The 27,925-nt window shown below is 39.2% G+C and overlaps 1 pseudogene; it reads left to right on the top strand.

Moving 5' to 3' along the window:
* The first annotated feature begins 8,436 nt into the window (after positions 1–8,436).
* LOC105985124 lies at positions 8,437–11,342 on the top strand (annotated as a pseudogene).
* The last annotated feature ends 16,583 nt before the right edge of the window (positions 11,343–27,925 follow it).

The following is a 27,925-nucleotide window of genomic DNA, read 5'->3' as shown; positions in this document are numbered from 1 at the left end:
GTATTTTGACAAGTGGTGATTAGCATGTAAACATGCAAAAGAGTGGTTACTGGGGTTGATGCAACTCTCTTAAAACATTAAAGGTAAGTATTATTATCCCACAAGTATGAATTATCTTTGCTGCAAAAAAGGGAAAGAATCAGTGTTAGGTTTTTCTTTCCATTTTATTTTTGCTTTCGTGTGTGTGTGTGTGTGTGTGTGTGTGTGTGTGTGTGTGTGTGTGTGTGTGTGTGTGTGTGCTGGTATTGAGGCTTGGACTCAGAGCCTGGGTGCTCTTAGCTTTTTCACTCAAGGCTGGTGCTTTACCACTTCAGCCACAGCTCCACTTCCTACTTTGAACTGTAACTGGAGATAAGGTCTCATGGACTTTGCTGCCCAGGCTGGCTTCACACCTCAATCCTTAGATCTCAAAGTCCTGAGTAGCTAAAATTATAGGGTGCCTGACTCTTCTTAAGTGCTGAGGATGGAAGGCAGGGTCTGTGTTTGTTAAGCAAGAGCTTTACCATTGAGCTACGTTCAAACCATAGATTCAGTGTATTGATCAGGAACACTCCCTTGTCACTAGATTTTCTTCTCAAGACAATTTGGTGATGAACCCAGACAGGCTAGCTCTTCCAAGTTGAAACGAGGTCAATGTTTCTTGTCTGGGACATTTATCAGATGTTTCCTGAATGCCATAGGTCAAAGACTATTTTTATCCAGGCCCAGAAGTCTTTTGTTGATAGAGCAGAGAATCGTAGATCAAAACCCCAGATAGAAAATTATTTAGAAAACATTCAGTCAAAAACTGGTTAAAACAATAATTCTCTCAAATAATCCTGGTGAGGGTTCAATGAGAATACTCATGTCATCAATACAACAGTGCAGAGCCTAGCAAGCACCTAGCAAATGTTAGCCAGTCCTATTTTTACCAGAGAGAAAAACAACATTTTGAAATCTTACAGACCATGTGGAGATAAAACTACACAAGTATGCTTATAAATATGTAACAATGGCAAACGTATACTTTTAATATCTTATTAGTTATACTGTCTGTCTTTGTAGGGATCCTAGAAGTAAGGTCTGAGACAGAGAACTGGGTATCTAAGAATTATTGAGGGAACCTTCCTCCTTCAGGGAAAACCAGAAAGAGGACAAAGAAAGGAAGATAAAGAAGGGATCATGGGTGTTGTCTCAGACTAAGTCTTCTATATCCACCTCTTTGCCTTGGTCCACAAAGGGATTATAGAGCTTAAATAATCCCATGGAATTGTTGCTTCTAGAGGAACCGGGATAAATTCTCTGTTCTTCTGTAGCCATCGGTCATTTGCTGTAGACTGCATTTCCTTCCTTCCGTGGAGCCAAAAGAGGAAATGCATTAGCTAGCATCAGCTACCACCATGGACTGCAAGGGTTCTGGTCAATGTATCCCAGATCAAGATCTAGCAGGGCTGCGTTCTGGTGAGGGTCTGTTTCTTGGCTTACAAATGGTTGCATTTCTCACCATGTCTTCACAAGTACAGCAAGGAAAAGAAAGACTTCTCTGTCTTCCTTTACTTGCAGGGTCATAATCCTATTGGCTGAGTGGGGGGCGGGGAGGGGGGCTCACCTTTATGATTTTACTTACCCTTAGTGGCCTCCTGAAGATTCAGTATCCAGAGCGGTCAAATAAAGGGTAAGAGCTTCCACAGTTGAGTTTTTCCTATGTGTTGATGAGTTGTACAGGCAGTTTCAGGTTGACATGCCCACATATGCATACAATGCACTTTCAACAGACTCCTCTCTGCCATCCCTCTATTCCGTTTCTCTCCACCTTTTCAAACCAACCTCAACATACATTGTTGCTCCATTTTCACATGTAGTCAACCTCATTTACTCTCTATTCGCCCTCTTCCCCCACTAGTACCCATACCCTAGAACTGTTTTACATTTTAGTCTATTCTAATTGGTTTCACTGTGGTATTTAAACACATGGATTTTGGAGAGCCACAATTCAGTCCATAGAGCAGAGGGACCACTGTGACCCATTAGAAGCCATGTTCTCCTGTAACTGAGGCCCAGGTCCAAAGGCCAGGTATGCTTTATAGTTGATAAACATGGTGCCCTTTATTTTTTTCCTTTTTGTATTCCTGGCCCTTTCAGCATGATCTCACAACTCCTTCCTCATTCATTTATCTGAACTGAGTTATTTAAACCACACTGTGCTGGAAAAAATGAGATTATGCGATGCCAGTTCTAACTTTAGAGTCAAGAAGACCGGGTTAAAAGTAGCCACCATTCATTCTCATTCATTCAACATTATTCCTTCTTATTTATTCAACCACATGAATAAGCCTGGGTTAGCTTGCTGGATGATGACAGACATCATCCCAAGCGCTAGCCATCCAGCCATCAGATGAATGACTAGAACACTCAGCATCCAGTGCCCTCCTCAAGCTTATCACAGACACAAAGGAGTTTGGTTGAGATCAATTAAGCCTGGCTGGCTCAGCAGAACTTCCCAGCTGGCAAGTAGACTTGGGAGTACTAATAAATGGTGGCAGTGTTAAGTGGGGAGGGAGTTGGTTAAACAGAAGAGATAACTGATACACTCAATAAAGGGAATCTGCAAAAATAGGAGCGAAATGCAGGTCATCATGCATCTCAAAGCAATAATTCCTATAATGATACTTGAAATTATTTCCTTAGAGGGACTTATTTGGCTCTATATCTCTTTAAAAATACCATAAAAATGTAATCTATCATAATCAGATATATTCTTCTCAGTAACTATTGAGTCAAACGTGTGCAGTCTGGTTCAATTTCTGTTTAGCCTCATAGATTCATATCTAGATTCAAATCAGCTTGGGTCTAAGGATGCTGCTCTTATCTCGGTCACCAAACAAATCCACATTGTACACAGAGAATGTTAGGGCTTCGAGACTGGTTCTTCTCTGTTTTTTTAAAATTTATTTGTATATTTTGGCAAATAATCTGCCTGAATCAATTTCCTCATGTGCCAAATAAAGGTAGCAGGAAATGTCTCAGAATACTTGTGTTCTGATACATCAGACACTGGTTGTATATTCTTTCATCGAGGGAATAATAAAAAAGAAAAGATCATGGTTACATAGTAAAGTCCTAAACCAAAGGTTGGCTTTCAAGTTCACATTTGTTAACTGAACATAATTTTTAAGCCTGAGAGAAATAAATATCCCATTAAAATGCCAGAATGTCATATATGATATAAATGAATAAACCTTAGCAGTATGGTAAATTTGAAAGTGATGTCATCAACTAACTCTCTAGAGGATATACAGCAGCTCCACTCAACTGGTAAGCAAGACCCAAGAGACCCAAGGAAGTCATAGTCTCATGCAGAAGAAGGAGAAGGTCAACCAGGGTTTGTTTTCTCAACTGTGCCCCCAAAATAATCCCAACAGCAGAAACAGTGGGAACTAGGGGAAAGAGCAGGATGAAGACAACCAGTGAGGTGACTCGTTAGAGGATATCAAAACAGTTACATCAGTGTCTACCCACAGTCCTGTTGTCATTGAGGGAGTGGTGGCTTCTCAGACCTACAGACTCCTGGTGGGTCTCGACACTCACTCTATGAAGATCGCTCCCTAAAGTGGGAGTTGGGGCTTGGGAAACTCTGAGGCTGGAGAAGCAGATGAGAACTGTGACCAGCCTATGCTCACCATAATGGACTAGGACTCCTGCTACTTGTGTTCCCCATAGACATCCGCCTGCCCCAAGCCTCCTGTGATAGAATTTGTTGTGGTGTTACTTGAGTCTCCTGCTTTTGTGAGTTACAGCTGTGAGCTAGGGATAGACAGCTGAAATGTCTGCATATTGAAGAAAAGTGATGGCAAGATTTCTGATGTAATAAGAAACGAATAGCCATATAAAGCTCTAAACGCAGCAAGCCAAATTAACCCCTGGGGAATTGATGGGATCACCACAAATAAAAGAAAACCACAAAGACTCTAAACATAACTGAATCAATGAAACTCTAAAATAAATATAGTATCTTCCGATCTCTTGGAGGAATTCTCTGCTCAAATTGCAATGTAAAAGCAACAAGAGAAATATTTGAAATTTAGAGCAAAACCAAACAAAAACCCCACAATCATTATCTTTTGGTGGCCCCCCAGAGCAAAATGTTCAGGACTGAAAGATAAAAGCCAGAAGATGAACCTGAAGTGGTTCTCTTCTCCTGTAACTCAGAAGGACAGCAATCAACAATGGTGGAGGGAAAAACCTAAAGAATCTGAGGAAGACATCAGGGAGAGTAGTCATTCACTTAGTAGGAAGTCCAAGAAAAGCTTGAGAAGTGACTGTGAGGGAGAAATAATTAATAAAACAAAACAACCTTATTAAATTTCAGAGGGAAAGCTTCATTTTAAAAACAAAAACAAAAGCCACTATGCATATTTTGATGAAATTTCAGAACAAGAATAATAAAAAAAGATACCCCCTTTGCACAAAATCAAGTGTTGTGCCAAAAGGCTCAGCCTTGTCAGCTTGCTGACAATCATCTTTACTGTAGGCAACTTGGTGTCCATGTAGTCTTCTGGGCTGGAGCTTTCAAAACTTACTTTTGGGAAAGTGTACACTTACATCCCAACTCTGAAAATATACTTTTAAAAAAACATTTAGGGCTGGGAAGGTGGCTCAGTGGTAGAGCGCTTGCCTTGCATGCTCAAGGCCCTGAGTTCGATTCCTCAGCACCACATAAGCAAAAAGAAAAAAGCCGGAAGTGGCGCTGTGGCTCAAGTGGTAGAGCACTAGCCTTGAGCTGAAGAGCTGAGGGACAGTGCCCAGGTCCAGAGGTCAGGCCCCACAACCGGACCAAAAAAAAAAAAAAAAAACATTTAAATCTGGGCACCAGTGACTTACATATGTAATCTTAGCTACTTAGGAGGCTGAGATCGGAGAATCACGGTTCAAAGCCAGCTTGGGGGGGGGTGGAGACAGGGGACCTCCCTTGAGACTCATATGTCCAATTAACCAGCAAAAAGCTAGAGGTGAAATGTGGCTCAAGTTGTAGAGTACCAGCTTTGAGCAGAAAAAGTTAAGGGACCATGCAAGGCCTTGAGTTCAAACCGCAGTACCAGAATACACACACATGCACAAACACACACACACACATAAACACATACACACACACACACACACAATAAATTTCAAAAAGTGAGTAATTTTAGCTGCATTTTTTTCTAATTCTAATTCAGAAAAAGAGCAAAAAAATCTTCTACTCACTTAAAAATTATTCAGTGACTCTCTAATAATAAATGCTGAGTGAAATCAAAAGTGAAGGTGAAAGTCTGAAGCCAAGTATCAGTAGTTCACATTTATCATCCTAGCTATGCAGGAGGCTGACATCAGAAGGATAGGGTCTACTAGCCAGCCTGGGCAGGAAAACCTCAAGAACCATCTCCAAAATAATCAGCAAAAATAAAAATCTATTCTAGACGTGTGGCTCAAGTAATAGAGTAGCAGTTGAGCAAGCAAGCCATACTGGTACAAGGCCTTTGAGTTCAAGTTCTGGCACTAGGAAAATAAATAAATAAATAAATAAATGACTTGAAAGTGTAAACAAGTTACTTGAAAACTTTTATAAGATTTAGAGAGTAAAGATGCCAGTGGCTTATTCCTGTAGTCCTAGCTATTCAGGAAGCTGAGATCTGAAGATACCAGCTTGAAGCCAGCCCAGGCACAACATTCCCTGAGACACTTACCTCCAATTAACCACCAAAAAGCCAGAAATGTCTCAAGTTTCATCAGCCTGAGTTTTAATCATGTTCCTCTAATCAGAAGAAAAGAGTTGCCTAGGTTGTTCTTCTAAAGTACAAGTTGATTTAAAAGCTATGATTTATTTCAATTCTTGATAACTGTACCCCAGGATTTTAAATTGGGAGAAATATTAATAACAGTACTTAGCTCTATTGTCCAATATTTTTTTCAGTGCTGAGGATGGTATGCTGGGTAAACATTTTACCACTGATCCACACTCCTTACCCCACAATTTTTTTTACCACTGCAGAATTCCTATCTAATGTTTTGTATCTTTTATCTAAGCCTCATATATTTTAGACCCAATAACTATATTCTCAACTAATTTCTAGAACAAATGCTTTCTTTGGCTCCTCAATACACTTCATTGATTTTTTTTCCTCATCCAACAAAGACAGAAATGGTCTAACCATCTTATTAAATTTAAATCACATTAAAAATTCATGTCCTAATGTTGAGTTCTTAGAAATAAGGCAGCCTAAATAAGAAGAGGCAGAACATTTTCATACATCTCAAAAACGTAAAATCAAACTGGTCATTACACTGATCTTGAATCTGAATGCATGCCCTATAAATGAGGATGTTATCTTGGTTGTGTTATGCTGTCATGGAAAAGGCTTTATATGAGAAAGTAGCATGGTGTTTTGAGCTGGTTCTCTGGTTGTTGGATGCCAACTTATCTCCAGTCCTCTGGGATTTTCCTGGTTTTAAGCAGCTAGGATTACAGGTGTGAGCAAATATCTATCTGTCCATGCCTAGGTATTTACTAGTTGAGATTGGGTCTCATGAACTTTTTTGCCTGACTGGCCTCAAATCATGATATCTGCCCCTTGAGTAGGTAGAATTACAGGATGTGAAATTATATCTTACCTAACACAGCATTTTATTGTTTTCATGTTTATGCTGGTCTGGGGTACTTAAACTCAGGGCCTGGGTGCTGTCCTTGAGCAATTCTGGCACAAGGTTAGTACTCTACCACTTCAGCCATAGCTCCACTTCCATCCTTTTGCTGTTTAATTGGAAATAAGCATTTCACGGACTTTTCTTCCCAGGATGGCTTTGAACCACAGTCCTCAGATCTCAGTCTCCTGAGTAGCTAAGATTACAGGTGTGAGCCACCCGTGCCTAAATGGCATAGCGTTTTAAATCCCCACGGTGTTCAGCCTCTTCCCTCGTCTAGGTGGGTCACACTCACACTAACACAGAGAGCAAGAGAAATATTTTTCAGGGATGTAGAGCTAGGATAGCTGGTGGGATGAAAATCTAGGGGTTCTGTGAGTCAGAAAAAGGCCCTGTTTTGAAACTAAGAGGCTTCCATCTCACTGGCCTGCCCAGTCTCTTTCCTTTTATTCAATGGCCATCAACAACAAAGGTCCTGAATAGAGATCAGCCTCCAATCAGAGTGAAAGCAGGGCTTTGTAAAGCTGTGAATGCAATAGGCAGTGACCTGGTTTGTGTAGAGCCGGTCAAAATGAAAGGGAAGCGTTCTCTAGCTGAGACCAAGAGGTTGCTTATCTCTGTGGCTTCCAGTGTTTCCCTCAGAAAAAGAAAAGTCCGAATGAGAATGTGTGGGTGGTTTTTGCCATCCCACTATTCCTGGGAATAATTCACTTTCAGCTAATTCCATTTTTTCTGAGATACAAACTGTTCTCAGAAGGGGCATCTGAGATTCACTAGCATCTTCTCTCTGGGAGGCATTTTATAGCATCAAAAGAAAACCGGCCTTTCCTTTTCCACTGGAGTTTGCCAAATCCAAAAATATGTTCTATAGGAAATTATAAAGGAAAACTAAAAATGGGATGTTCAGGTCCTATAGCTGATGCTTCAAAGTCACTGACTTGCCGGGTCAATTTAATAACTAATTCAGAGTTCTTCTTTTAAAAAATCATGCTGTTTTATTTAATTAACTACAAAGGCTTCTCTATAGCACATGCGGAGATCGTTTTAGTCATTAGTGCTTATTGGCTCTCTTGTTCAGTGGTGAACCAGATTCTCTTTCCTCACAGAGAAATCTGTTGTCTTTTGCCAATAATGAAAATGTTAGAGTCATATGCCAAGGTTGTTGCCACTGGCACCTTATCAACAACCAAGATGATTCCTTCTGTTGGTGCTCACACCAATTCTTCTCAAGATAGCACCTCCAGGCACCTATACACAAGATTACCAGTGTTGAACTTCAAATCAAGCGGGGCCCATTGTGTACCATTCTAATCTCAGGCTAGTTGAGATTTCAGAGTTGGGAACATTACAGTTCAAGGCCAGAGCAGGCAAAAAGCTAATGAGATCTGACCTCAACAAACAAGGTGGGTATGATGGTTCACACCTGTGATCCAAATACGTAGGAGGCTGTAAGTCTGGGACCAGCCCTGGAAAACCTTGAGACCCTATCTAAAAAGTAAATGCAAAATAGATGAGAGTGTGGGGTTCAAGCAGTAGGGAACCTCCCTAAGCATGCATTAGGCCTTGAGTGAGAACCCCAACAGACAGACAGACAGACACACACACACACACACACACACATCAACTAATCTCCAAATCAATCTCAACAGTAGCGAGGTTCAGGATAGTGAATGGTGTGAACATCCTGAGTCGCCAGGTAAGATTCCTTTCGTGCCCACCAGAATCTTTCTCATTTCTCATAACTTGTGTGTTACACAGTGAACAGCATAGCAACCATCCATGTCACCAATCAGGTGGAAGTTCTCTCCAGTTTTATTCAAGGCTGACAGCATCCACAGAACCATCCGGGAAGATTCTATCACCTCTGACTTTATCATCCATCTTAATGAGGTTCTGCATGCAGATCTTCTTTGCTTCAGGTACTGTCAGGATGTACTTAAGTCTGTTCCTGGAGAAAATGACGAGAAGCAGACGTTTTCTCAGCTTTTAGGGCTAGGTAGATGGGCAAGGTGCAAACACACCACTGCTTGGCTGACATCCTCCTCCGATGTTTCTTGGACCATGAGTGACGGCTGTGTAAGGAATGCAAAGAAGGACTCATCTGAATTTCTCCAATAGCAAAAGAAAGGCTAGCCTGTTCTTCTCTAGACACTGAATTGTGGTTAAGAAATGGGAGATACATTCAGAGATTCATGTATTCCCTGTCTGAGTTCATAATTTAATAACTCACATAGAGTAAATTTAAATTTTAATACAAATAAGAGAAATTATTGTCAGAGGTCAAAATACGAAGTAGACTTAAATTAGTTTCTCTCCTCCATAAACATAGCTTCTTACATCAAAAACACAACAACTTAGAATATAGCACCACTAATTGCACCTTAAGTTTCCATTCTTAGCTCTTTTTTTCCCTGCATTCCAACTTGCTCTCTTCTGACCATCATTTTCCAAATGCCCATAGGTTTCTCTCCTAGGCAGCCCTCTCCAAGTCTGTCTTTTTCTTAGAATCCTATGTTCTTTCCTGGCTCCATTCTTTCAAAAAATATTTTTCTGAGACCTACAGACCACACCAATGTATCCTGTTTGGGAATTCTTACAGTACATGTTGTTAGAAGACTTCATTGGACATCTCAAGTACTGGGTTAGCTGTTTTTTACAAAAACACATGCTTTTCTCTGCCCTACCAGACACTTCGAGCCAGAAGGTCAGTAACTCTGATACCTCGTTTCCCCTTCACTGTTAGGAAGTTGAACAATACAATTTACTCAGTCCTGGAGACTTGCCCATTGACCTGAGTGTTATTTTATAAAAATCATTTGGATACTATTCATAGTTCCTACATTGTAACTACCCTCCACCCTGAGTTGTGTCATGAAACTTTTACCTTCCTCCCATCTTTCCTTCTTGGAGTTGGCTATAGAGAATTTTTTCTGGTCTACCTGTCCTGGTATTAGATCATAAGACCCCACTTCAGAAATAATGCTAAAAAAAATCTGAGCAGGGATGCCTTGCTAGGTTTTCCCCAATGGGGGTACTACTATCAGTTGATATCCCATGGGCTCAATCACATTTCTCTGTGGTTTTCCATGCTTCTACCATGCCTACGCAGCGAAGTACTTGCAAAGCTCTGCAGGATCGTGTTTGCCTGAAGTATGTCCATGGTTTAGGAAATCCATCTCAGAAGTTTTAGGAAGTCAGAGACATGGCAGTGAGAGAGACATGGCAGTGAGAAACAGAAAAATGCACGCATGCGCAAGCTTTCATAGGTGCTCTAGAAGAAGTTATCATTCATTCATCATGTGGAATGTTTTAGCCATTATTTCTCTGGTTATTAAGAGTATTTGTACTGAATCTATACCTTTTGTACTGTTGGGAGATGTTTTTGTCTTCTTTTGGATCAATGTGACATCATATTCACTTGGTGGGGAAAATGTTGTTACTTACAAATCATTGGGTACTTTGGAGAAAAATTATTTATTGTGCATGTGTAATGGTCTCCTAAGAAGATTATTTAAATTCCAGAATATAATCTTCAGTGGATGGATTCAACTTTGGGTGGGGGCAGACTTTTTCCTCAATTGGAACAGTCAAGTCTTAAGTTGCAGAGTCGGTTTAACCTGGAAAAATGTCTCTATCTTCAATATCAGTGAGCAGGAAAGCACTCTGGGTCAGAGGACAGACTGAGGACTGAGGACAGACAAGAAAGGGTGGAGTTAGAAAATGTAAAATAGGAGATAAGGAAGCTCATACTCCTCACTCCATTCTGACAGTTAGAATCTGGTCACTTCGGGATTACTTCTCAAACCCAGTGCAATGCTATGAAAAAAATCTGTAAGAAAAGTTCTATTAAATATTCTGAAGAAGGTTTAACTGCTTTTAGGAGTAAAGAGTGCAATGATACTAGAGCCTCCAGGAAAAGGATAGAAGAGTTGAAAAAGGAAAAGAACATGTATATTTGCAAGTTTCAACAAGTGAAGACTTACTAATGAATGACAGTAACTTTTATGGATATATCCTGTTGAAGAATTTAATTTTATTCCAGTATCTCAAGGTGCAATATCTCAAACGATGCTTTAACAGATGAGCAAATTCTGAATTAAAGATACTACAAAATCAGTCTATCAATTACTATCTGAAAACCCCTTTCGATGGAGAAGGGTTTTCAAAAATGGTACAGCCTATATTAAACACTGAAGAAAATTAGAACTCACAAAAATCATGAAGACTGTCCAAATTTTGTGAAAGGAAGAACATTAGACCACAAGCCCCCAAGAGTAGTACAGAAGAGACAGCCTAGGCCAAGGATCAAACAAGAAAATTCTAATGAGACATCAACAGCTAAGGAGGGTTCAAAATCTTTGTCTTGATTTCATAAAAGCCTGCAACTGAGAGACAAGAGAATACATACCAACTTTGGATGAGTTCTTTAATGGAGCCATTGCACATGGAGACACCAAAAACATGGTTGAAAGTGAGTATAACACTGTGAACAATTCAAATTGTTGCTGAGAACATAGAGAAGTTCTCATGTCTTCCAGCCAACCAACCAGCAGTGTGAAAGCTTGTCAGAAGAGCTTGAAAACATGATGATAAAGGTAGGCAAGGAATTTCCACCTCCTTCTGAAGAAGTCAAAACAGGCACGGATGTAGATGAGGAAGATGATGACACTTGATTGAACTCAGGAAAATGAGCCTCTTGCTGTTCGATGAGATAAACCCGTAAACCAGGGGAACAGGAGGTGTTGGGTGAACAACAGAAGATTCCAGCTCCTTGCTTAGAAATGCTAAGTTCTGAAGTTAGACGACTTGAGTGTGACAGTGAAGATAGGAAGACTTGACCTAAGCAGCTCTGAGTTGTCTGGCAAGGTCAAGTGTCTACCTAAAAGCTTGATGGGTGCATGGAACAAATCTGGGTTCTGTGACCTCGCAGAAAGTCTAGCCACAGTGAAACAAATACCGAGCTTTTTAAAAATTTAAATGGTGATAAGATTTTGTTACCAAGCACCATTTGATAAGTAATCCACTGTTTTTTTAAACACTAATCTCATTCTCCTTTCTTTCTGCTTTCTTCTCTCTCTCTTTCCTCTCTCTCCTCTCTTTCTTTTTATACCAGTCCTGGGGCTTGAACTCAGGGATGGAGCACTATCCCCAAGCTTTTGTGCTCAAGGCTAGTCACCAAGTCTTCTATGTTGATTGCTGTGGTGTAAAAGCAGAGGAAAGGTGGTTTGTTTTGTCCATGTATAAAGATAGAGAAGTTAAAGTCAGAAAGACACTGGTAGACCCCAGAGGATCATAGATCGATAGCAGTGCATAAAATGTACTCCAAAAGGATTCTAAAATTCTATAATGAGAAACAACTTACCAGCCAGTTATCCAAATCCAAACAGATATTAGGATGGAAAATGTGGCAATGACTCTAAACTGAGAAGTGAGAATATTTAGCCAAGGAATCAGCTGGGTTTTAATTCTTAATCAGAGGCATTATTGGTTTTTTTTAGTGACTTGACATTGTCTACTAGCATTAAAGGATAATCAGATTGAGAGGAGGCCATTTGCAAACCAAGCCATGGCAAATGGAGGTTCAATGTCCCCTTTTACTTTTCTCCTATTACCTATATCGCTGTTTGTGGATTTTAATTCCTAGATCATAAGAAGTGAAGATGTGTCAATTCTATAATCTAGAATGCTACCTAGGTCAGAGGAAAATGCCATGTGCTTTTGGTTTATCCACGTATGAATAATTTAAAGTTGATTTTAGGTTTGCAGTTTAAGACAAGAACACTGGGAAGATCTGTATGATTCCTTCTTGGTTTTCTGCTTGTCTGTTTATGGTGAGAATGGAACTGAACTCAAGGCCACCCACATGCCCTTTACTACTAAGCATACCCTTTACTACTGAGTTATATCACTAGCCCTGTTCTTTATATTCTTAATAGTTGAAAGAAGGTAATTTAGGAAGCAATCATTCTCACAGAAAGCATGCTGAATCACCTGTCAATGAATCCTTCGTCTCCTCTTCATTTTAATTCGCTCAGGATCTGCAAGGATCCCCATTGCTGAGAAGTACAGCACTAATTCTGCAGCACCCCGATCTCTATCAAATTATCTCAAAGGCATTGCCATTTTGAATTTCAGTTTTAAAAGGAAGTTTCTTTTTTTTTCTGAGAAAGAGCCTCTTAATCCAACTCTCAAATAAAAAATCTCTCACATTGAACGCTGTGAAGGGGAGACAGGAGTCACTAAACTAATTAGTCTCAGGAAGTCTTACAGACATGTGTTAGTCCAAAAGATAGAATAAAGGAGAGAAGATGAGACCAGAGTTCCACAGACTGAAAATTAAAATAGCAAGAATAAGGAAAAACAGAGAAATAAAAGATGATGACAGGCCAAAGGAAGACATGTGACATCACCATGGCAACGAGATGTAAACAAACCAGCATCCTTCCTCAAGTGGCTTAGTAACATGCCCTGCAGGAGGCCACTGGACAGGATAAATATGACTTCACAGTTGCTTTATGTTTAAACTCTTATTTCTTCTGGCTATGTGTATATCCACGACTTACAGGCGAAAAACATTCTACTAAAGACTTCAGTTCTTCAAATCTCTTAGATCTCAAGACTAAGCAATGTGCTAAGCTTTCTCCCTCCCTCTCTCCCTTCTTCCCTCCCTTCCTCCCTCCCTTCTTTCTTCTCTCTTCCTTGCTCACTTACTCTTTTAGAATTAAAGACTGCTTCAATCTGTTGTAAGGCTCAGCTGGGGAACGCATTAACCACAGGCCGTGTCCACACAGGTGGACCCCGTACCCCCAGGCCCCAACTCCACTTCTCCCCAACACTCTCCCTTTTACCTTGGCCTAATAAGGATCTGACTTTGCATTCAAGAAAAGTGTTCAAAACCATTTCAATCTCAATTAGTAAGCCATATAAAAATAGTCTTAGGTAATTATTTTTAGCTCCATATGTACTTTTTTTTTGGTCAGTCATGGGGCTTGAACTCTAGGCATGGAGTGCTGTCCCTCAGCTCTTCAGCTCAAGGCAGGCACTCTATACTTGATCCACAGCACCACTTCCAGGTTAATAGGAGATAAGAGTTTCATGGGCTTTCCTGCCCGGGCTGGCTTTGAACCATCACCCTCAGATCTCAGCCTCCTGAGTAGCTAGGATTACAGGCTTGAGCCACGGGCGCCCAACATCATATATACATTTTTAAATCCAGATTTTTCTTAAAATTTGAATCTTTTGTCATTTTTAATTCTAATTTCTCCTCCTAGTATTTTGAAAAATCTTTTTTAACCTCAAAACAGCTGGAGGTTGCCTACAATACTTCATAACCTATTTAAGTAGGCTGTGTTCCAGCATCCACAACTTCTCAGTCGGCCTAGCTTTTTTCCTCTTTGTCTACCATGGTCACAATTATGTCACATTATTAACACACATGTTGAAATATCTGAAAGGGAACATTTTACCTGCAGGGAAACAGTCGGTACAAAGAGAGTACGTTTTCCTTGTCAGTGCCCTAGGGTGAGGGTTCTTGCTCAGGAAGAGAACAGAGAATTGGCATTGCTTATCCAAAAATGCATAATAGACCTTCATATTTTGTGGAGGAAGGGAAAGATGAACTATAAGTGAGAGAACTAATATGTGTGTGGCATCGATGGAATGCCTAGTATGTGCAAGACACTAATGCTACATGTTTGATTAATTGGTTGGATGGTTGGTTGGTTGGTAGCCCAAGTTTCCCTTGAACTCTTAAACCTCTTGCCTCAACCCCCAATGTGTGGGAATTCAGATATGCCCTGGCACATTCAGTTACGTGTTGTTATATTTCACATTTTTATATTTTTTCCTACTTTTGTCTTCACAATATAGCAAATGTAAATTATTTCTGTTCCACAGACTATGACACTGGAGCATAGAGAGACCAATAGGCAGTTAATTCTCTAGTAGATTCCACTAATGGCATGTTATTCTTTAGTTCACCAGACTGTTCATATCAAACACAACATGTAGCAATGACAAACAGAGGACAACCAAAGTCAGTTGTAGCTAGTGGTTTCAAAGGCTTTGACAATGAGAAGGTAGCCAGGCCCGTCCCTTCTAAGCAGACTAATGCCACACTGCACCTGAAGCATCTGAAGGGCATAGGTGTCAAGACTGCACAGCATTCCAGGACCCAGCTGACAATATGATTTTAGGATTGTTTGTGCATTCATGCACTGGTGCACCTATGCATACAATACAATACTCAACAAGTATTTACTGAGGACCTACTATGTGCCAGGCATTCTTCTCAATTCTCACAATACAGTAGGAAACAAAACAAACCAAGACAGCACAGAGTCTACATACATGGGGAAAGAAAAACATTATACCTCTGTATTCTCCTTATGTGAAGGAATAAAAGTACCTTCCACATCGGGTTCTACTGAAAAGTTCAGTAAGTTAATACATAGATCACTTACCATAATAACATACTAGGCTGTAAGCCTTAAAAAGATATTAGTTACTATTGTTTTTAAATGCATAGTTTTCCGTCTGGTTCAGTTTGAGCTAAAAGTCACCACCACCAGGGCTTTGGGTATATGGAAATGGGGTGAGGTTGGAGAGCAGTTGTCCCTTGATGTGTCAGGGGGCATTCTCTATCACATTTCGTTGGCACTGGAGGTCTCTAATGTGAGCTCCTTGGTCATCAGTCACTTGAACTGTAATGGAAATACCAGGCTCAACTGAAAGCTTTGTTTCCCTTCACATTTTCAGAGTGTAAAGTGGTCTGTTCCAGGGCTTATTTTTGTCTATACAGGCAATTAAGATATCCTTAGAGAAAGTAAAGTGCAGGTATTACAGGAGTTATTTTTGAAAATCCAAACAGAGAGGAGAGAGCTTTTTGGATAATACCTTTTGAAAGTTGGATATATTTTTCTCTCATTTTCATTTTTATCCAGAAAGGTAGAGCTGCATCTGCCTGCTTTATAAGCTTTGAGAAGTAACTGGAGTTCACTGAGTTCTAGTTCAATGACTAGATTGGTTAATGGCTTCTGAATCATTCCAAAGACTCTCTAAACTCCACTCATCACTAGTTCCAATATGAACCACACCAACAGAGAACAGGAGTTAGTCCAAGTTTCAAAGAATCACTTCCAAGGGGAAAGGGAAGAGAAAGAATAATGAAACAGGACACAGCTACAAAAAGCTTAATAACATGCCCAAATCTAAGACAATGACTGCCTAGCCCAAGCAATGACCCGATTTCTCCCTTCCATTGAAAATTTTGGAACTAATAACAAGAATGATATGGATGATAATGGAACAACTATTTTGGAGGTCATAGCAGGAAAGGGAAAGAGATGGGGAAAGGTGATGGGGAATGATTTTGATTAAAGTGTGTTACATATACACATGAAAACAGCATATGTAGCCCATCGAAAATTGCTCAGAAGGAGTCAAGAAAGAGTAATATACATGGGGTCAATTGGACCAAAGTATTTCATATGCATGCATGTGAACATCACAGTGAAATCCCTGTGTACAATTGACTTGTTCTAATAAACTACCTTTAAAAACGTGTTCTACTAAAACACTTAGGTTTCATACAGTTAATTTCTAAGAATGCTTTCACCTTCTTGGTTGAAAAAAGTTGATTCATTTAAAATCTACTCAGCGGAATTTTAAAAGCAAGGAAAGAAGAAAAATAAAAGACAGTCATTTAACCTTTGCCTTAAATAAACACACATTTGTTGATCTGTCTTTGCTTCAGGGGGTAGCAATCTAATCTTGTAGGTATGTTTTTGTTTTTGTTTTGCAGTGATGAAATTCACCCTTGGGCATCGAGTATGATAGGCAAGCATTCTACCACTGAACTATATTTAACCTATGGTTATGGTTTTAGCATAAGTAAAATCTAAACAAAAGTTGTATACCCAAGGATCATGCCTATAATCTTAACTACTCTGGAGGCTGAGATGTAATAATCACGGTTTGAAGCCAGCCTGGAGACACAAGCTCAAGAACCTCTTAACCAGGCTGGGAAGGTGGCTCAGTGGTAGAGTGCTTTCCTTGTATGCATGAGGCCCTGGGTTCAATTCCTCAGCACCACATAAGCAGAAAAAACCAGAAGTGTCACTGTGGCTCAAGTGGTAGGGCGCTAGCCTTGAACTGAAGAGCTGAGGGACAGCGCCCAGGCCCCACAACTGACAAAAACAAAGGAACAACAACAACAAAAAACCCCAAAGAACCTCTTAACCAATTAACCAGGAAAAAGCCAGAAGTAGAAGTGTATCTCACAGAGCTAAGGGACTGCTCCATAGCTCTGGGTTCAAGCCTAGCATTGGCGCGCACACACACACACACACACACACACACACACACACACACACATGATCTAAATAAGGAGATATTTTCAACTAAACTGTAGTAGTGCCTTTGAATTACTGTAACTAAAATGTCTGTCCGAAATCATTTAAGCAAGAAAGGTTTATTTTGCACATGGTTTCAGGGGGTTTAGTCCATGGTTTCATGGCCCCCTCAGGCCATCCCACTACAAGAGCTTGTGGAGGAGGCTGTTACCTCATGGTGGACAGGAAGCAGACAGGAGTCGTTATAGGGAAAGACCAGGGCATTGGATAATGATTTCTGAGCCATTCCAAGGACTTTCTAGACTCTTCAAATCATTGATTCCAATATGGACCATACTAACAGAGAAGTGAGCTTCCCATAGTTCTACTACTTCTCAATGGTCTATTTAAATTTATAATCAAACATAAGTCAATCATTCATTAGATGAGAGCCTTTATAATCTAAATGAGTCTATCAAGTAGTTCCTACAAAGATGTAGAAAAATGCTTGACTGAGGCCTCATGAAAGGAGCTGTGAGATATCATTTTATCCAGTTGAATCTCTTTTGACTATACAAAAATAGTTCTTAGTTTATTGGCTAGAAATACAGGTTACACTGATTTGGGGGGGCCAGGGACAGTCCTGGAGTTTGAACTGAGGGCCTAGACATTGTCTCTAAGGTTTTTTGCTCAAGGCTAGCTCTCTCCACTTGAGCCATAGGTTGTTTTGGTAGTTTATTAGAAATAAACTGGGCTGGCTTCAGTGATCCTCAGATCTTAGCCTCTTGAATAGCCAGAATTACAAGCATGAGCCACCAGTTCCTGGCTTGTTACACTGATTTTTAACCTATCAGTTTTCAAAGTTACATGGGATTACCACAGGAGTCAACTAAATAAGCTAACTAGGCTGATTCTTATGAACATCAAACACATGTCACTGGTACCTAAATCTTGATGTCAAGTGGGCTGCTCCTTTGATAGGAAAATAAAAACACACTGGATTCTTCTATACACATATGTGTTCCAGCATGACTTAGCCATCTCTCTCAATAGTTCCAAGAAATCATCCAGAATGTTAAGCAACTATAAATAGAAGAGAAGAGACTCAATCTGAAATCCAATGAGGTAGGCTTAATTTAAGCTACAACTCTTGCCCAAGCATGGAAACTGAATATGCAAAGAGCAACTATTTACCCAGGAAAAGCATACTCACATAATTGCCAAGGGCAGAAAATAAAGGCATACTTCCCCTGCTGAGTAGAAAACATCACAAATTTTGCAGGGTAACTTTCATAGGCCAGGCTTATGGAGCGTCGTTACTGAGCTAAGCCACAATTAGAATCTGAGTCTCTTGTCCCAGAGAAAACTTGTCTGCAGTCACTGAAGAGAAAATAGCTGATCTCAGCTTTGAGTCTGGTCCATGTAGCTCTGTAGCCTAGCTCTGGCTCTTGCCTTAGGAAGAAGCAGTGTGCAATGTCATAGTGACAGTCACAGGACTAGCCTGAGGTTAGTTCTAACTGTGATCTTGAGTGCACCACTCTCCTTGGGTAAAATCAGATCACATAATGTGAGCGACTCTCATGTGCCAAGTCCCCCATGAGCCCAAATCAGAACATAAGAACTGAGCCTGTCTAGCAACCAGAAAGTAGAGTGATTCTCAAATCTGTTTCATGAGTTTAGTTACTACAAGTAAGAGTACTAGAGCAGGAAGGTAGATGGAGAGAAAGAAAGTATAAAGAATAAAATGACATTGAATCTCCAACCTATAACCCATGTGGCAATGGGATGGAGGGAGAGGCTGAAAGGATGACGCTACTCCAAATTTTATCAGGGCCAAGTGACACGCACAAGTGTGTGTGGAAACACAAAGATGCTGCCGAAAATACCTGAAGGCAGTTGGGAAAGAGAAAAGAGGTGTTGGGATATTCCAAAGCAACATCTTTAGAAATTTTATCCTAAAAATCAGGGTAAAAATATCTGTACAACTTCAGTCTCCCCAAACATGGGAGCCCATTTATTCCTCACCACAGCATCAGGAAGCAAATATGTATCACTACTATTTACTCCACTTGGAATTTCGAGAAGTTTGGGTAGATGGATGAAGCTAGTTCTGTTCTATGTATATTAAGGTTTGAACTCAGGTCTTACTCCAAGGCAAATGCCCTTTCCAGTACATGGATTGCCTTCAAAGCATGAAATTCTGTTCATTTGCCAATGTGCAGCTGAAAGGTTCTTAAAGAAATAAATTTATAAAGACACCCAGATAACAAAAGGGATATACCCAGATTGCTTTAGGTAAAGTAGACTTAGTAGGGACTAAAAATAAATTAAGCAGAAATCGGTTTTACATACAACTTAAGTATAAAAACCAGAAAGCTCAAATCTCTATACTTTCTTTTAGCACTTTCTTTTACTAGATTTGCAAATGGAAATACTGAGGATGAGATCCCTTTTTTCCTTTCTCTTGAAAGTCCTCCTCTAAAGTCAGAACTTTCTTTTTTGACTGACTTGAGTTGCATGGAAATAGGTGAACTTAGCTTTACTTTTGATGGCTTTGGCACTTCACATTGGAAAATTAATCTATATTGGCCAAGGTCTTGATGTGCTTTAGAGTGATAGGGTAAGAAGCTCTCCACACACAGTTATTGTCAGTGTGGTAAACTTGGGTTGTAAAGGAAAACTTCCACAAAGTGAGATACTGTCTGGAAGTTTTAGTTTTACCCCGATCATGTCTAAGATATATGTATTTCTTCAATTTCAATGCAACCACACTCCCTTGCCTTTCTCAGTAGGAATTTCAGCCGTTCATCAAGAGCAGTGAGTTCTTTTCATGATTTGAAAATACAGAGTATGTTCCAAGAAGCTGAGATCACTTTTCTGCAATGTGAGGGTAGCTCTGTCTAGAGTAATCATGAAAATGATTTGGTCTTAAGGGAAAAAGCTTTAATTTAATCTAGAAGTTAATCTCTATGCTGAAGTAGAACTTCTAAGTAATTTCACATTCACAAAGTGTTACTCGAGTGGCCAATTCCTGGGGTTCTGGAAGGTCAGATAACACTGTCTTTTGGTTCCACATTAGAAAATGATCCAAGAAAAATGAATTGATATGCTGAATGTCTTGAGCTAGCCTGTAGCAAAGCTGATATGACTCTATGCACTGGACTCAAAAGGGTTCCATCTTCAGGTTGCTGGTAGCAAACAATGTCAAACAAGTTCTCATGAATGTAGAGCATCAGTAACTCAGACAGGGGAGACAGTTGTCTCTCTCCTCAGTGTGTGGAGCTCCAGCCTCGCCTGGAGTAGCTGTGGGTAACTAAGCGGACTGAGATGGAATCATCTGGAAGCATCTATACTTCATCTGCCCGCTGCTAGCAAGGACGACCAGAATGCTCTGGTGGGAAGATGAGCCAGAATGCCTCATACAGCCTCTCTGTGTGGCTCAGCCCATTCACAGCCTGGCATCTGCCTTCCAGAGAACATCACTGGCGAGAGCATCTACGGAATTGCTTTAGGAACTGGACCTCAGAGTACTGGCTCTACCAGCATGTGATAACCTAACTGAATTCTGTTGGATGCAAATCAGCCAAGAAACCCAGGTTCAGTGGGAGGTTTCTTGGTGGAGGAACAGCAAGTGGATATTTTAGCAGGTGGGATGATAGTATTTGTGGCCAACTTTGAAAAACAACAGTCTTCCACAGCAACCAAAATAGACAGCATTTCCTATACAAACAAGATGAAATGAAAGAAAAAAATATCTCAAGGAGAACTCTAAATATTTATGAAATAAGCAAACAGTAAGATCTGTCTATACACCAACAATAATAGGTAAGAAAATAACTAGAACAAATTATCCCATTTATATCAGTGTAAAAAATTAGATAATTTTGAAAATTATATCTTGATAGTACTGGGGTTTATAGCAGCACTATCTATAATTGCCAAACTATGGGACTAGCTCAGGTGCTCAACCAATGAATGGATAAAGGGAATGTAGTATGCAATGCAGTACTCATAAGCAGTAAAGAAGAATGAAATTATGCTATTCTCAAAGAAAATGGATATAACTGGACTGTGATATTTAGCAAAATAAGCCAGGCTCAGATAGACAAATATGACATGATTTCACTAATGTACAAAATTTAGATAAATAGTAATAATAAAATTGTAAAGGGTAACTGTGTAGGGGAAAACTAGAGGAAAAAGGGAGAAGAAAAAGAGAGGGTGATATGGAATGAATATGGTTAGGTTACATTATATACATGTATGAAAATGTAAGATTAAAAGTTAAAAAGGAGAGGGAAGGTGGTAGAGAGTATAAGAGAGTCGAGCTAGGGTAGTTGGATCAAAGTACATGTGCATGTATATAAATACCACATTGAAACCCCTTTGTACAGTTAATTGTACTAATAAAGTTTGTTAAAGTTTCAAAATTATGTAGGACTCACATGAAGAGAAAATAATGTTTTGGAAAACATTTTTATATTTCTCAATGATGCCACTTCTGAGCAATGGTATTCTGCTCCAAATAGAACTTAATTCCAAGAAACAGCCCAACATAAAGCATGTAAGTATGACTTCATTGATTTAAAATGTACAGGAAAAATAAAAGTATTGGAATACTCAGCAGAATTACAAAATACTAACATGTTATTAAAATGCTTTTTAAAGCTTCTATAATTTAAATAAAAGAATTTCTGATAGTTATTTAACTATATGACTGGTTATATCTATTGTACAGTATAATAATTTCATTCTTAAGAGTGACATGATTTTAATATTAAATTATAAGACCATCCTGCAATTAATAATATATATTATTATTGTATATGTCTATGTTTTCCAAACCCTGTTTAAATAGCAGTACGCACAATAGAAGAATGTTATTCAGAAGCCCTAGAAAAGAGATGGATAGATGGATAGAACATAGTTAAATGGAAACATAAGTGAGTGAATAGATATTTAGGCATTTCATTCTAGATAGATATCAAAACAAGTAGACAGGGATAATTTCTATTTAGGAGAAATATCTAGTGAAAATTCCATATGCTAAGACTAAATTTAACTTAGGAAACTTAAATGCTTACACAGCTGAAGGAAGTATTCATATCTAATATATCATTCATATATAATGAGGTCTAAAAGGTAGATTCGACTATTCAGGGCTTTATAAACTGAGACAAGACCTCTGAAAGTAGATCCTAAATGCTATGTGAATCAATTAAAGAATTTTATACAGAAGGTTAGTGTCTGATAAACATTTTTATTGTTATTATTGTTTATTGTTATTATTAATAGAAATTTGTCTGTCATTCAACTGACAAAGCCTTTCCCTCATAAATGTGAGGCCTTGGGTTTGAGTCCCAGTACCAAAAACAATTATGGTTTTCTTTCTGTGCCAGCCCTGGGGCTTGAACTCAGAGCCTGAGCACTGTTATTTGGTTTTTTCTGCTCTAGCACTTGAACCATAGCTCTACTTCTGGTTTTTTAGTGTTAATTGGAGGAGATAAGAGTCTCATGGACTTTCCTGCCCAAGCTGGCTTTGAACTGTTATCCTCAGATCTCAGCTTCCTGAGTAGCTAGGATTATAGAGGTGAGTCACTGATGCCCAGCAGAATTACAATTTTTAAAAGTAAATAAAATGAAAGAGAAAAGAAAAAGTACAAGGTTATATATCTCTGTATTGGTTCAGAGTATAGATATAAATTAACACAGAAATCAGAAATATGTAAATATCTTCCAAATTTTTTAAATAGCAGAATAATTCTCCAGGGTATTACTCAGACTTTCCACCAAAAAAGGCCTGAGATAAGCAAATTGAGGGAGGAAGAATTGAGATGGAATCACAGATTCCATCGATGATTGATTGGCCTTGTAGCTTTGATGCTGTAGTGATGCAGAACATTACAGTAGAGCAAAGCTGCCCCCCTGTTGGGGGCTGGAAAGCAGAGAGAGTACTTTTAAAGGTGTACTTTTAAATAGGTACATAAAAGGATATAAAATACTATTCATCACAAAATGATTGTAATGGCAAAAATCAAATCAAGAGGAAGCCCACGTGTCCATTTTTAGTGGTATTTACAGCATGAACTATAGAGTATACATGGTAAAGAAATCTGAAAGAATGGCATCGGTATGTATAGTCTTACTTGGAAACATTTCTGTGGTTTTTTTCAGGATATTTTTAGAATAGTATCCGGAAGATTATGTTAGAATGTTAGCCATGATTCAAGAGAGAGAAAGAAAGTGACTTGGGCATGCTCAGGAAAGATGGATAGACAATGGATCCCTTCTGAGATTTATGCTATACAAGTCAGTATTGATTGACTATTTAGTTGTACACATTTATGAATCACCTGAGTAATTATCTTAAAATACTTGAAAGGATTTATTTATTTTAATGTAAATATATCGGGCAAAGAAACAGAGCGCTGGCAAACACCTTAGAAAGAATTATGTTACCAGTGTTGTGAAACATTGGGGGAAATTTAAAATTCACGGGGGAGGCTAATACTGCCCAGCCAACTGGTCTCAGAGAAGTCCACAGCACAGGCTTCTAGAAAGGGTATCTTGTGGGTAGAAGGTGTAAGAAACGTTGGCCAAAGCAACATTTCAAATGGTTTCGCTGAGAGTGGGGGGAGGAACAACTTTATGTTCCCCCAAATAAAATCACATGAAAATCTCATTATTCAAACTTGATCAAAGTAACATTTCTCTGGTGAAAGGAGGTCAAGAGTCAGAGCCCTACCCAGCTCGGCTGCTCGGCTACTCCACACCCTTCCTTCAGGGGACCCTGAAGCCATGCAGAACATTCCTTTAAAATTCCAGTCGAGGTAATTTCTAAACCCTTTTCTACTCTAAAAGCACAGAATTGTCATTTATAGATGCTTCATAGGAGTGTCCGTCCAGTGAAGTCCCAGTGAGTGTAATATGCAATGCAGTTTGAATTTGGCTGAGAGATTCTGGGGAAAAGGAAAGCCAAAAGGAGTAGCATTAACTTGCCAGAGCACTGTAGAAACCGTTTCAGTAGTTTACTGTGTGCAGTCCTCACAAGCACCGTGCAGTTTCAGGTCTATTTGAATGAAGAAACAAGAAGACCTGCCTCAAGTCCCATAGTGGATAAGTGCTGAGCTGGAATTTTAACTTGTTTGGTAATTGGAAAGGTCACCCTGGGCAGACTCAGAACACAGATTCCTACTAGGCGAAAAGGGATCCAGCACGGGGAGGAGGGGAGGCGTCCCACAGGAGGCCCTCAATCTTCCAAGCTTTATCTTAGAGGAGGCTTTCTAATCGTCTTTTTTAAGAGCTGAGACTATTTTGGGGAACCTAAGCAGCATGTAATTAACTGTTCAGCTACATTGTATTATTCCAGAATTGGAGGGCAGTGTAACAAATTTACACTATTCTTATTCTATCCTTTCGAGTAACCTGGGAGATCTAAGGTGGTGTGTTCAGTCCTGCAGTTAAAGGCAGCTTGAGCACCTATGAGCATAGTGTTTTCACATAATGACCCATCATGGTTAAGCTCCGTCTTCACGGTTTCACCAGTTTATCGAAGTACCTGCCTTTGTTGGCTAGGCTTAACTGAGTGCTCCACATCTTGTGTATTAGCATTATTTCACATCTCATAACTTAACGTTGTAATTGCTATTTACATTATTTTTCAACTCACCAATTTATAGAACAGCCAGACAATGGCTGAATCATCTTGGCAAAGGGCCTCAAAATCTCCCATGCTCAGCAAGCATTATGAAAAGAACGGCTTTTACACAAGGCAAACAAAATGGCTTCCAACATTAATTCCCATCCCCGAGACATTTTAATACTCTATATTGAATCTTATGTCATGCCAGCTAACAAAAATATCTGCTCCTAAACTTTTCTGAAGCACATGCCAGCCTCTGGATCTTGTCAAATATAATCTAGAGCATCTTGTTTTGGGACCTGGAAGGTTATGTAGAATTTAAATGGAATGATTGTTACAGCTAATGGTTGGTATTAATGCTATGCCACAATGCACATTTTTCTGAGCCATCAGTCTCCAATGAAAAAAAATAAAGTATTGGCATATCCTCAGTTCAAATCATTTAACTGTCATTTGTAAGAAGCATTAAAATTAACAAAAGAATTCACTAATGCTAACTCTATGACATCAAAATTCAAAAAATTTGAATTTTAGTGGCTTCCAACATAAGGGATATTAGCAGAACCACAGGAATCAGCAGAGGTAGAAACTGAAATTATTTTTTATTAAAAATATTCACTGTACCACCTGGCTTTGCATGATCTGGCATGTAACTGATGATCAATAAATGTTGATCAGGTAAATAATTGAGACTAACGTTGAGGACTTTGAGTAATTAGAGTGGAAGACAAACTGAATTTTTTTAGAGGTCTAAAAATTAATGGACTCCTGTCCACTATAGAAGATTAAATATCTATTCCTTGTTTTCTAATGAAAATGGTTTTGAATGATCAAAGATACCACTTCATCTTGTATATGACTGGAATCCTGGTATAATGATAATACCCTTTCAAAAGTGTTTTAGTTTGGGAAACAAACTGTGTAGTCATCAATAAAAGTGCCATAAAATCACTTTGATACAATGGAAGATTGTACAGTGATCCTTCTTCATACTAAAGAATAGCTGGAAGTACCTTGCAATCATTGAAGCCTTTTTAGAAATGAAGTCCTTTCATGTTGTTGGAGATATCTTTCTCCCAAAAGGAGGCTGAGCAAGTTTTCTCAACCTTGAGGAAAATCAAACTGAGTGGATCCTAATAAGGACAAGGGACATGATGTCCTGGGACTGTAGTAGGTAGATAACACACCAAATCAACCCAGTCCAACTGTGGGTAATGTTCTGAATAGCTGTGTGGGAGAAAAAAAAATCCAGCAAGCTTAGTACTGACAGAGAGGCATTAGACTTTCTCTAAACACATTTTGACAAGCACAAGGTTTATGTCAGTCTAGAATCCTAGAGTGTCACAACCATGACAAACAGCATGTCTCTTGAAAAAAGTCTTTGAAAGCAAGCTCACAGGCAGACCCACAGGACAGGGCCTGTCTCTTTAACTGAACATGAGAGCCAAGCTTCTAACTTTCCCTTAGTGCTGTAGAACACACAACAGAGGTGATTTTTTAAAAAAAAGACAATCAAGGCTCAAAGATTGTTAGAATTAATCATGTATTTGGTTATTTCATACTAACATTATAAAGGAATTCACCCAAAACATTCAAGGGAGAAGTGTTTAAGACCGAACTGGCTTTAAGCCATTTGAGGTAAGAGTTTGGAAAGAACAGCATGGACTTGAACAGTCGGAGTGGATGCAGTCCCAGGAGCACTTGAACTACTTTAACCCCACAGTCAGGCATGAGGGGAATCTTTCACTTCTAATCAAATCACTCCAAGTCAGCTCTAGGGTTAAACAAAACAAAATAACCAAGAAAGCTGTTCTCTATAGGGAAATTTAGGTTAATGACAATTGTGATTGATTCTTAGAAATTTCAGGGCAATAATATGTGTTTTAGAGCTTTGAAGTTTTCTGAGGACCATCTGAAATGAAGATATTTACTCTGCATATAGATGTGGAGTCTTACCAGACTGGCTGGCCAGAAAAATGAAGACTTTCGATACCAAAAGTCAATCCATCAGTGCCAGTGAGAGTTAAGTGCTTCTCCGTTCCATGTCATATAAGAGTACTTTTGAGAAGACATGAGGTCTAAAGAAGAAGAATGTAAAGAATGAATAAGAAATAAGAGCATTGAAGAATTTAAGGAAATAAAATGTGTAAAGAATATTAATGTAAGCAAAGAAAAATATAAGATGAAATTATATTGAAAGATGGGGAAAGGAAAAGGAACCAAAAAGCTATCCAGGATCCAGTGGCTCACTCCTATAATCCCAGCTACTCAGAAGGTTGAGACCCTTGGATTGTAGCTCAAGGCCAGTCCAGACAGGAAATGAGCTTCTCATTTCCAATTACCTATCAAAAGATATAAGTGGAGGCATGGCTCAAGTGGTAAAGTGCCATCCTTGATTGGAAAAGCTAGGGGATAGCACCCAGGTCCTGAGTTCAAGCTCCAGGTCTCTCTCTCTTTCTTTCTTTCTCTCTCTCTCTCTCTCTCACACACACACAGAACCCAATAGGTATCCTGAATGTAGCACAAGGTTTGAAAAAACTACTGATAGTATCCTAAAAGAAAGCTTGGGGGGGGAATGTATCAAATCCACAGATATGTGAACTACAGAGATGTGATTGATATTAGAAGACCATAATGAGTAAGAATCTAAGAATTATATCTTAAATGGAGAGCTAAAGATCCTCTCTGCTTTAGGACGAGGCCAGCATTTTTGTAGGCCAGTGTTTACATTTAGAGTTATGTAAGATGTGAGTGGCATATTCAGTCATCCAGGCAGGCTGTTAGAGTTTAAGGCTTTTGTTCAACCCCATGCAATAGCGTATGGAAATTTTCCACTGCTTATAGATTGGGCAGGCTGCTCATTTCCATGAAAAGTAAACTCATTTCTTTGAAAAGGGCATGGGACTTCAGAGGGAAAACTACAGATTGAATCTCATCTCTCATCCAAGTTCAAAAAGGTTAGTTACTGTCAACTGTGAAGCATTTTTGGTGTTGGCTGTTTGGTGGTGGGATATCATTCTAAGATAGGCTTTCACTAGTAACCACAGAGCATACGGTTTGTGCTCAAAATTTTGTGGGATTTGGTCACTGGTTTCTAGTTTTGAAACAAAAGTAGGTATTTTGTAAAACTGTATTCCCCAGACCTATTCACTACAGCAATAAGTTTGATTTTGGAAATCAAGAATCATCATGAGAACATTATATTAGTGAATCGGACCCTTTCAAGGACTGTTCTTCATACACTTAATATACTTAATATAGAATGAACCATTTCGTTAACGGCCAGGCAAAGGTG

This window comes from Dipodomys ordii, unplaced genomic scaffold (assembly GCF_000151885.1).
Source record: "Dipodomys ordii isolate 6190 unplaced genomic scaffold, Dord_2.0 Scaffold27, whole genome shotgun sequence".
Taxonomy (NCBI): domain Eukaryota; kingdom Metazoa; phylum Chordata; class Mammalia; order Rodentia; family Heteromyidae; genus Dipodomys; species Dipodomys ordii.
Note: the sequence above shows the minus strand (reverse complement) of the source record. Positions and strands in the feature narration are given on the sequence as shown.